At 42.7% G+C, this 12,021-nt stretch overlaps 1 non-coding gene across 1 annotated transcript; it reads right to left on the bottom strand.

Annotated features, from left to right (window-relative positions):
* Window positions 1–3,039: 3,039 nt before the first annotated feature.
* On the bottom strand, window positions 3,040–3,177 carry LOC119931978. The gene has a single exon (XR_005452268.1). It is a non-coding gene; the product is annotated as a small nucleolar RNA SNORA7 (small nucleolar RNA).
* Window positions 3,178–12,021: the final 8,844 nt, after the last annotated feature.

The raw sequence follows: 12,021 nt of genomic DNA, 5'->3' as shown, positions 1-12,021 counted from the left end.
CTGGCATCTTTCCACTAAGCCTCGCTGTTTCTCTATTCGCATTTAGGAGGAAAAACAAGGGAAGATAGTGGGACATAAACCTGTGCTTAGGTAGTAGTCTAAATATGTTGCTATATACAAAAGTGCTATGGGCTGCTGTGAATGCCGAAGGGCTGAGGTGATTTAGGTGGATATGACCTGGACATGAGAAAATTAATCAGGAAAGCTCCCTGAAGGATATGGGATCTCAGGGCCTTTGAAGATGGGGAGAGCTGTAGTCTAATGTATTTGAAAGAAGAGAGTTCCAGGAATGAGGTAAAGCATGAGCAATGAGAATGTGTCTCCCAACTATATCATACTCTCCCAAGAGCTTAGTACAGTGCTCTGCACTCGGTATGCACTCAATAAATATGAATGATTGATTGAATGAGACAGAGTTAGAAGATTAGCTTGGGAGGAAGGGAGAGTGGAAGCTGATTTGCAGTAGGAGAAGAGAGTCGATAAGTAAAGCACCGATTGAGTGCCTTAAAGTCAATAGTCAAGAGTTTCTGCTTGATGTAGAGAAGGAAGAGCAACCACAAGAGGATTCTGAGAGGAGGGGAGATGATCCCAGAATTTCATTTTAGAAAAGTGACCCTGGCAAAAGAGGTAAGTATGAGCTGGAGAGGGGAGAGATTGGTGAAAGGGAGACCAATAAGGAGTCTGGAAACAGGATGTTGTCATCAAATTAATGGTGGCTGTCATTAGGGATTTCTCAGTAAACACTACTGGACAGGAAATCTCAGAAAATGTCTCCACGCAGAAATGATCAAGAGGATGAGGTGAGGGGGAGGCGAGTCAGTGGAGGCGGAGAGCGGAGTAAGGATCATGTGTCCATGAAGAATATTTGTCATGTGCCCATTTGTAGGCAGAGATCATTGTTCTCTGCACAGTGGGGATTATAGAGAAACACAGAGTGGCCATTGTACACTTTTTTACACTGACCAAGACTGCTCCTGAATCCACCCCCACCAATCCCTGCCAGGAGACTCTGTGGTAAGAAACTCCAGGGAGGTCAAATGACTCAAAGAACCCACCTCAGGAATCAGTACTGGAAACAGATTAAAGCTGAAGGGGATCGAAGACTTGCTTTGTGGGGAGTTTCACCATCAGAGGGGCAGATTTGAGATTCCTGGGAGGATGTTCCAGCCTGGATGTTGCCTAATAATAATGATGCCGTTTATTAAGTGCTTATTATGTGCTGAAGCACTGGGCTAAGAGCTGGCGCTGTGCTAATCAGATCGGAGACAGTCCCTGTCCCTCATGGGGAAATAGGGAGGGCTGGTACTTTATCTCCATTTTATAAATGAGGAAACTGAGGTATAGAGTGGTTCAATAGCTCTTCCAAGGTCCAAATAGGACAACTGTCAGAGCAGGGACAAAAACCCAGGTTTCCTGACTCCCATCCCGTGGTCTTTCCGCTAGCCCACGTTACCACTCCGTACCAAATATTCTTCTGAGAGCACGCTCTAATGCCTGAATCATTTCTCCAGACTTCCCCCAGTCATTCCCACGGAGGCTGCCAGATGTCTGATTCCTTGTCTCCCTAATCTTCAGCATAAAGAAATGTGAATGCATTAGCATTTGCAACATCACAGCCTCTCTGAAAGAAGACTGGAGATTATTAGATTCGATTGTATGCCTGATCTCAAGAAGGTCCCTAGGTTGGGCCTTGGACATTGTGGGTGTAATTTACAAGCTCCATTTACATTTTTACTTAATGCTGCAAGGTAGATAGCATTGGCCAGAATTTTCCTTTTTAATTAAATACATTTCAGCATATTGAAAAGTGCCTTATTGGCAGTCTCCTAAAAAAGAAAAAAATTAACTATTTATCAAAAAAACAAGTATAGAAAGATTGTAGCCTTGTTGACAGCTCACACTCTGCAGAGGCATGGTGTGATGGTATTTATGATAGTATTTGTTAAGTGCTTACTCTGTTCCAAGCACTGTCAAACGCTGGGGTACATACAAGCTAATCAGTTTGGACACAGTCTCTGTCCCACCACAGGGTTTACAGTCTCAGTGAACGCATGTTTCTTGTGTTGCATTGGTACAGATGGTCCTTGGGTGTTAAATAAGAGAATGATCCACTTCTAAAATCATTCCCCTTTCACCCTCTCTCCTGAGCACCAAGGAGTCTGAGCCCTCCTTGTCTGTTTCCTCCAGCCCTGATAAGCAAGCATTCATTCATTGTCAAATTTATTGAGTACTTACTGTGTGCCAAGCACTGTACTAAGTGCTTGGGAGAGTACAAACTCATGGACTCAGTCCTCACATTTAAGATTTAAAGACCTCCAAGCTACTTCAGGCACTGTCCTCACACAGTGATTTGGCAAGAAAGGAAGGGTTAGAGAAGGGAGGAAAAAAAGAGATCGCTGTTGTGAAATTTGGGAATTTTTAAAGAAAATTGTCGATTTACCACTGGGTCACATTTTGCCTGAAAATATTCTTGCTGCTCAAGCAATATGTCAGGAATAAGGCCCAGCCCTGAGAGATGAGAAAATTAAGGTTTAATGGGCATCCCCTAAAAAGGCAGCCAACTATTTTTGCAGTTAAGCCAAGAGCCGAACCATTGACAGAGTACCTGAACGTGCGTAGTGAGAACTGTTCAATGGCCACCTTGGCTCTTAGTGAGCATGCCCAAATTCTATCCCATAAAGCTCCCAAAGCTTTTCTCTACTCTCCCCCATTTCTCCCCACCTGCTTTCTGGGCACAAAACCGGGGCAGAAATTATTTCTCCAAGACGGAATGCCTGGAAATGAATGATTTGCAAGAGATTCCCAGGAAACCTTGACTTGTCTTTGACTGTCGAGTCATCTCTGACCCATGGCGACTCCACAGACACATCTCTTCCAGAATGCCCCACCTCCATCTGCAATCGTTCTGGTAGCATATCTGTAGAATTTTCTCGGTAAAAATATGGAAGTGGGTTACCACAGCCTCCTTCCAAGTGGTAAACTTGAGTCTCCCCACTCAACTCTCTCCCATGCTGCTGCTGCCCAGCTCAGGTGAGTTTTGACTGTAGCAGATTGCCTTCCATTCACTAGCCACTGGACAAGCTAGGAATGGAATGGATATGCCTGTGCTTGACTCTCCCTCCCCTAGTCGAGACTGGTAGAGTCCTGGAAGCTCTCTAGGTGCGACCCTAAGAGGGGATTATGCATAGTATAGAGGTCACTCTGAGTCCCATATGAGACAAAGACTGTCTCTGATCTACTTATATTGGATGAAGCCCAACACTTAGTGTGGTGTTTTGCACGTAGTAAGTGCTCAAACACAGTTAACAGTAGTAGTATTAGTAATACTAATAACAATGTGTTTAGTGTTTATTATATGCCAAGCACTGTACAAATCATTGGGGTGAGACGCACGCTCATCAGGTCCCACGTGACAGGGCTCACAATCTAAGGGGGAGAGAGGATAGGTATTGAATGCTCATTTTGCTGATGTGGGAACTGAAGCACAGAGAAGTGAAGTGACTGGCCCAAGGTCACACAGTAGGTAAGTGAGAGAGACAGGATTGCAAACCAGGTCCTTCTGACTCCCAAGCCTGTGCTCTATCCAATAGACCATGATGAGTCTCTAGTATTCTCTACTTCTTTAGTATTCACTGCTTCTCTAGTATTAGTATTTTGTCCCAACTTTCTTGGAGTTACAGCTACAAACTTGAACAGGTACTTTCCACTTTACAGTTCTATATAGTTTTTCTAACTTGTTATTGCTTCTCCTCCCTCTGTTTGAGGGAGCCAGATAAGATACAGGAGTCCCTGGACTCAGTGTCCAGCGAATGTGTCAGAGATACTTGGGTTATTTGGCTGGCAGTGGTGTTGGTGCGTGCATTTTTTAAATGGTATTTGTTAAGTGCTTACTCTGGGCCAGGCATTGAACTGAGCGCTGGGGCAGACACAAGCTAATCAGGTTGGACACAGTCCAGGTGTCACACAGGGCTTACAATCTATTCCAATTTTACAGATGAGGAAAATGAGGCCCAGAGAAGTTAAATGACTTGTAAGGTCACACAGCAGACAAGTAGCGGAGCAGAATTGGAACCCAGGTCCCTCTGACTTCCAGGCACACCCTCTATCCACTAGGGCAGGCTGCTCTCTGGTAATAAAGCTGGAGGAAGAAAAGAACAGGGATTCCAAAAAAGGTCGATAGAGAAGAGTTTGGCTAAACAAACTGTTTTTAAGTCTTAATGATCTTTAAAAGACTGTTAATCCCCATGTGGGACCGATGCTGGTTCAATCCGATTATTTCATGGCTGCCCCAGTGTTTAGGGCACTGCTCGGCACTTAACATGTTCTTAGTTACAAAATTAAAATCACCATTATTTTTGTTGTTTTGTTATTATTACTCTTTGGTACCATAATAATAATAATGATGGCATTTATTAAATGCTCACTAGGTGCAAAGCACCATTCTAAGTGCTGGGGAGGTTACAAGGTGATCAGGTTGTCCCACGGGGGGCTCACAATCTTAATCCCCATTTTACAGATGAGGTAACTGAGGCACAGAGAAGTGAAGTGACTTGCCCAAAGTCACACAGCTGACAACTGGCAGAGTCAGGATTTGAACTCATGACCTCTGACTCCAAAGTCCGTGCTCTTTCCACTGAGCCATGCTGCTTCATCATCTGTGTTTATTTAGAGTTGCCTCAAAAAAACTAAGAAAATCAAATACAGTAAAGGAAGCTTTGGTAAGCAGCATGGACTAGTGTAGAGCATGTGGATTTAGGAGTAAGAAGTCTTGAATTCTAATTCTGGCTCTGCCACTTGCCTGCTGTGTGACCTTGGGAAGTCACTTAGCTTCTCTGTGCTTCAATTTCTTCGTCTGCAAATTGGAGGTTAATTACCCATTCCCCCTCCCTCTTAGACAGTGAGTCCCAGATGGGACAGGGACTGTGTTTGAACTGATTATCTTGTATCTACCCCAGTGCTTACTATTAGCAAACATCATCGTTGTTATTACTATGTGTCTAAGAGGGTGAGTGGGTCAAATATGATGTACTGTTGAACATTTTATGGCTGTTTATTTTTAATTTTTAAAGAAGAGAGGAATGCTGAGAGATAGTAACTTCAGATATTACCCAAATGAGTCAATTGAGGGCAAAGGCAAACCCCTTGGAAAAGAGAAAATATAAAGGTGTAGGAAGACCAAATTTATATTAAAAACTTTTGTATGATTCAGTTGAATGGGGAATAGGGAAAGGTGTTTATAAATGGAGAGCAGAAGTAATGCATAAACTATGAACAGGCAGTGATTTTTGAGGGGCCCAGAAATGATTTAAAGTAATATTAAATACATTTTTTTTTTATTCCTGATAAATTCTTGACACATCTTATGGTTTGCACAGCATCAGAAGCTACTTGTCAAATTAACGCAAAACTCAGGAAGATACAGGACAAACCATGCCCCGGAGCAATGTGAAGGACCAATGAAGAGACGGGAGAACACTTAATTATAGATTACCTACTAGCTGAAGCATCTGGGATGCAACTGGCAGAAGAAGTTGAAAAGCCAGAAATCAGACAGCTACAGTACAAGGGCAGGTTGCATGGAATGTACAGGGTGGGGAATTGTGGTCAGCAAATGGATAAGCGCAACAATTATGAAAGGAAACGAGGGACTGTCAAAATTTTGAATGTTTTCAAGCCAGCTAAATTGACTCTTGAGTCTGATTTTAAAAAATAATAAGGAAACTAGGGAGCATGAATGGGGTTTCATTTGTTTACATCTAAAGAATTTTATTTGCTAAAAAGCAATGATGAAACAAATAAGTAGACTAATTTTCAAGGCTATCTGCTAATCTGTGAAGTAGGTGATGAAAATGGTGGATGGCATTTATATTTACCATGTTGCTACAGTGAAAAGGTTTTTTCTTTTCCTTTGTTTTGTTTTTACTGGATAAAAATATGAGGGCACATTTCCCAAAGCAATTAACTGAAGAAGACGCTGAAAATTACTTATGTACAAATTTCTACAACCAAAGCAGGCAATTAAGCATAGGCTTGTTTGATAATCAATCCATCATATTGGCTGAACGCCTACTTAGTGCAGAGAACCGTGTTAAGTAGTAGTAGAGTAGAATTTATTGATCAGCGAGGATTTGGGATCCACTAGATTGAGTGTTTGGAAAGTGCAGAATCAAGGAGTGATGCATTCCCTACCCACAAAAAGGTTATACTCTAATAAAGGGGATAAGCATCAAATTATTTACAAATTGAGTGGTGAAAATGAATAATTTAGTACACCTATATACTTAAGTGCTAAGGATGGGGTTAGCGGAGTGAACTAATGGATAGAGTACAGGCCTGAGAGTCAGAAGGTCCAGGATCTAATCCCAGCTCTGCCGCTTGTCTGCTGTGTAAACTGCTTCCCCTGAGGTGAAATTACCCAATACAGCATCAGGCATCAGAGATGGAGAGAAGAAGTCAAACGAAACCCAAGTTGGACGGAGAGAATCTGGTGATTTTCCTTCCCGGTGAACTTAGGACAAACTAATAATTGTGGCATCTGCTAAGTGCTTACTATGTGCCAAGCACTAGGGTAGATAATCAGGTCATAGCTGGGGCTCACAGTCAAATTAAGTAGGAGGGAGAATGGGTAATTTGTACATATTAATTATTCTATTTTATTAATGATATGTATGTGTATTTATCTATAATTCCATTTATTTTGATGGCATTGACCCCAGTCTACTTGTTCTGTTTTGCTGTCTGTCTCCCTCTTCTAGACTGTGAGCCCTTTGTTGGGTAGGGACCGATTTGTTGCCAATGTTGCTGATTTGTACTTCCCAAGCACTTAGTACAGTGCTCTGCACATGGTAAGCACTCAATAAATACAATTGAATGAGTGAATGAACTTGGGCATGTCGCTTGATAGTAAAGTCTGCTCCCTCTCGAGACTGTAAGCTCATTGTCTGCAGGGAACATGTCTACCAACCCTGTTGTACTGCACTGGCCCAAGCACTTAGTACAGTGCTTAACTTGTTGTGGGCAAGGAATGTATCTGTTTATTGTTATAGTGTACTCTCCCAAGTGCTTAGAACAGTGCTCTGCACCCAATAAGTGCTCAATAAATACGATCCAATGAATGAATACAGTAGGCCCTCAATAAATATGATTGATTTCAAAAACAGAAGAAAAAGCGGAAGAAATGAACAAACCATTCAACTCTCCCAACCAGTCTACTGAAAAATCCTGCTGGATTCTGTGGCATATTTCCCGGTGCGCCCCTTTTTCTCCACCCAGACTGCTTACCACTTTGGTACAAATTCTGATCTTGCTTTGGTCGGTCAGTCAGTCAATCATATTTATTAGGCATTCACTGTATGCAGGGAGCACCTGGGAGAGTACAGCACTACAATATAGCAGGCACATTCCCTGCCCACAAAGAGCTTACGGTATAGAGGGAAAGACAGATATTAATATAATAAAATTACAGATATGTACCTAAGTGCTACAGGGCTAGGAGGGAGATGAATGAAAGGAGCAAGTAAGGAGGGCGCAGAAGGGAGTGGAAGAAAAAGAAAAGAGGCTTAGTCAGGGAATACCTCTTGGTCTTGAATAAAACCTTGAATAAGGCTTTGAAGTTCAAGAATGTGTTTGCCTGTCTGATATGAAGGCGGAGGGCTTTCTAGGCCAGAGGCAGGATGTGGGTGAGAGGCCAGAGGTGAGGTAAATGAGACTGAGGTACAGTGGGATGGTTAGAAATAGAGAAGCAAAGAGTTTGGGCTGGGTTGTAGTAGGAGAGTAGCGAGGAGAGGTAGGAGGTGACAAAGTGATTGATTGCTTTAAAGCCGATGGTAAAAAGTTTCTGCCTGGTGTGGAGGTGGATCGACAGCCACTGGAGGTTCTTGAGGAGTGGGGAAACCTGGGCTGAGTGATTTTGTAGATAAATAATCTTCAGCTAGATTACTGCATTAGTTGGCTCACTGACCACTCTATAATTCAATCTATACTCCAGGCTCCTGCTCAGATCTCTTTCCTGAAACATTGCTGGGCCCACATCGCTCCTGTCCTTCAAAGTTTCCCCTGGCTCCCTATATCTCTTTGTATCAAATTAAGATTCCTCACTATCAGTTTCAGGGCTCTCCACCACCTGGTCCCATTTTAACTACCTGCTCTCTTCACCCACTCTTCCCCAACTTCCTTTTTGAGGGCAGAGATTGTGTCTATTAACTGTATTGTTCTCTCCAAAGCACTAAGTACAGTGTTCTGCACAAAGTACTCAATAAATCCATTCATTCATTCAGCTGCATTTATTGAGCCCTTACTGTGTACCAAGAGCTTGGAAAGTACAGTAGCACTGATGGATTAAATGCATTCCTCCATTTCTCCCAAGCCAAACTTCTAGCTGTGCCATGCTTGTGGGCAGGGAATTTGTCTGTTTATTGTTACGTTGTACCAAGTCCCAAGCACTTGGTACAGTGCTCTGCACACAGTAAGTGCTCAATAAATAGGATTGACTGGCCAGGCTCTCGACTCTCTTGCTCACAGCTTGGATTCCTCCACCCTCCCCTCACTTCCACTATGGCAGACTGCTTTCCCCCCTTTCAAATCCTTCCTAAAATCCCACCTCCTCCAAAATTTTTCCACTTTATTTCCAAGCCCCCTGAGCCATATCCTTCCTTCAGCCAATTCTAGCTTTTATGAACTTACTTGTATCCTCCTTATCATACACATGTCTGCTGATTTTTTTATTTTGACAGAGTTGTAAATCTAATTATGTTTATCTCCTCTCCTACCATGTAAGTTCCTTGTGGCTAGGTAGTCGGTTGTTTTGTTTGCTGTGTTTTTCAAATGGTATTTGTTAAGCATTTACTCTGTCGATCACTGCTCCAAGTGCAGGGATAGATAGAAGTTAATCAGGCTGGGGACAATCCCTGTCCCACCTGGGGCTCATGGTCTAAGTAAGAGGGAGAAGAGTTATTGAACCTTCATTCTGCAGCTGAGTGCTAAGGGTGATGTTAATATGTTCACTAGTTCTAGAATTGGATGAAGGGATTAGAACCCAGGACCTCCGGCTCCAAGGCCTGTCAGCTAGGCCACACTGCTTCCCAAATGTTTCACTCCGGCCGTCTACACTGTGGCTGAGCAAGGCAACTGGTAACTGCAGTGTGGTCTAGTGGATAGAGCCCGGGCCCGGGAGTCAGAAGATCATGGGTTCTAATCCTGGCTCTGCCACTTGTCTGCTGTGTGACCTTGGGCAAGTCACTTCACTTCTCTGGGCCTGTTACCTCATCTGTAAAATGGTGATTAAGACTGTGGGCCGTAGGTGGGACAGGTACGGTGACTACCTGACTACTCAGCGCTTAGAACGGTGTTTGGCACATAGTAAATGTTTAACAAGTACCGTTCAGGTCTCTGGCTCCTGACCGGCTCTGTGTACACCAGACTGCTGGAATTTACACTGCTACTGAAAGTCCTCATTGTCCCCCCACCAGACAGCTATAATACCTCCCCAGGAATCTGTCCCTTCTCTCCTCAGTGTCATCAAACAGCTCCCATCCCATCCTACCTTTCATCACCCCAGTGAGAAAGAGAAAAGCACTCACAGCATGAGTCTCCCACAAAACCTCAGGATGACTTGTGGACACTGTAGCAGTTGCTGTGACTAAGGGTGGGTCTTGAATTCTGAGCCACAAGGAGCCTAGATTTCTTCTCCTCTAGCTACAGCAGAATTTTGCTTTTATTTTGCATATCTGTCCTTTCCTTGTATGTTGCTTGAGATTTTTATTGTGTCATCGCTCTTGCTATGTCTTTCTCTAGTTCCCTCTCACTCCTTAAATTCTTAGACTTTGAGCCCTTTGCAGGCCAGGTGCTGTGTCTAATTGACACCTCTCTATTCTTGCTCAGTGCTTTGGACAATGCTTGGCACATTGTAAATGCTTCCACTACTACTACTTTGCAATTCTGAATTTCCAAGCCCCTAGAAGCAGTGTGGCTTAGTGGATAAAGCATGGGCCCGGGAGTCAGAAGGACCTGGATTCTAATCCTGGCTAGGCCACTGGTCTGCTGTGTGATCTTGGGAAAGTCACTTCACTTCTCTGGGCCTCAGTTAACTCATCTGTAAAATGGGGATTGAGAGGTGAGCCCCAGGTGGGACAGAGACTGTGTCCAACCTGGTTAACTTATCCACCCCAGTGCTTAGAACAGTGCTTGGAACATAGTAAGCACTTAACACATACCATAATTATTATCATTAGTACAGTACACGACACCAAGTGGATGCTCAATAATGTTACTATAATTAGTGCTAATATTAAATAGTAGAGTACATAAGTTTATATATAAATAAATGCTAGAGATAGCTGTAAATACACATATACTAAGGTAGTTGTAGGGATGGCATGGCCTGCAGAAGTATTAATCAGATGATGTCTCCTAGAAAAGTTGGATTTCAGGAGGTCAGAAAAACTAATGCGAATTATGGAAAAACACCAAATCATTAGGCAGCAACGCCCTGTTGGAGAATTGACAACAAGGTTTCGGTAAAGGAAAATCATGCCTTTTGGAATTCTTTGAAGGGGTCAAGAAGTGTGGGCTTAGACAGGAAACACTGGACAAAGTATATTTAGATTTTCAAATCATCTTTGAAGAGGTTCCATACCAAAGGATTTTTAAAATCTGACTAGTTATGGGATTGGAGAGGCTGCTTGGCTATGGAGAGTAAGCTGATGGAAATAAGACAAACGGAGCGTAGGAATTAAGTAAGGCCACTTTTTGGAATAGAGGAGGGAAAAGAGTCCCCTTTCCCAGAAACTGTGTTAGGATAAATTTTATTGTTTTGAGAAGAGGGAATGCAGTGAAATCTCAACATTACCAGGTGAAAAACTCCTAGCTGATGGGGACAAACTGCAAAGAGATCTAAGAAAAGTGAGTTAGAGGGCAGGAAAGTGATGAGTGAAATTCAGTAGGAGCAAGAGTTTCATGCATAGTAAAAAATAAATGGAAACTATTGTAACATCATGGCAACACTGAGCTAACAGCCATGAAAGAGTTATTGAAGGCACTGTAAACTCTTCCTTGAAATAGTTGGTCCTACGAATGATAGAAGCCAAAAGGGCTGGCAAAGTACTGCAATCATAAGCGGGCGAGAGAAAACCAAACACAACTCAAATTTTGCTGTTCAGTATAGCCATGGTATGTCCACACCTCAGCTTCTGTGCACAGTTCTTATCGAAATGCCTTAGGAAAGGCATAATATGAGTGGAAAAGATTCAGAGAACAAAACCAAAACTGATTTTGTGAATGGAGAAGTGCCCAAATGAGGATAAACTGAGAGGACTTGAATTTTTCAATGGGTAGAGACAATAGTTGAGAGGGAATATGATTTTAATGTTTTAGCAATCATAAGCTATGCAGACTGGGCAAGTATACTATTCATTCATTCAATCGTATTTATTGAGCACTTACTGTATGCAGGGAAAAGACCAGGATAAAAGGTCAGCATTGAAATCTGAAGGTGAAAACTTCCCATTCATTCAGAAGCCGGGAAATATATAGGATTTGTTTCTCCAGGAAGCTTGTAATACAAGCTTGGAGATTGTAGTAGATGCAAGAAGAGTTTGGCTAAATTCACAGATTAAGGACTATAAGGACCTTATAGATACTGTTGTCGTGGTTGGAGGCAGAATTCTGGAGGGGACTAAACACTGGCCTGATCCGGTAAAGTCATTGCCTATGATCTTATGATTCATGGGGAAAAAAGTTAAGATAATTGCTGTGCATAGGACTTGGAATTAATTCAGTGATGGAAAAGCTGGAGAATGACATGGAAAAAGAAAAAAGGGAGGGAGCGGAGTAGCAGCATGGATAGGACCTAGGAAAGATGCAAAGCGTGGAAGAACTGTCATCATTGTCATCATCATTAAAATATTTGAGCCCTTTCAGTGCTCATAAGCAGAACTGGATACTTGGAAGGACAGGAAGAAAAATGGTTTTAAAGACCAACCCTGATCCTAGAGACCTACTAGCAATAGCCAAATGCAGGTCAAA

Source organism: Tachyglossus aculeatus, chromosome 8 (genome assembly GCF_015852505.1).
Source record: "Tachyglossus aculeatus isolate mTacAcu1 chromosome 8, mTacAcu1.pri, whole genome shotgun sequence".
Lineage (NCBI taxonomy): Eukaryota > Metazoa > Chordata > Mammalia > Monotremata > Tachyglossidae > Tachyglossus > Tachyglossus aculeatus.
Note: the sequence above shows the minus strand (reverse complement) of the source record. Positions and strands in the feature narration are given on the sequence as shown.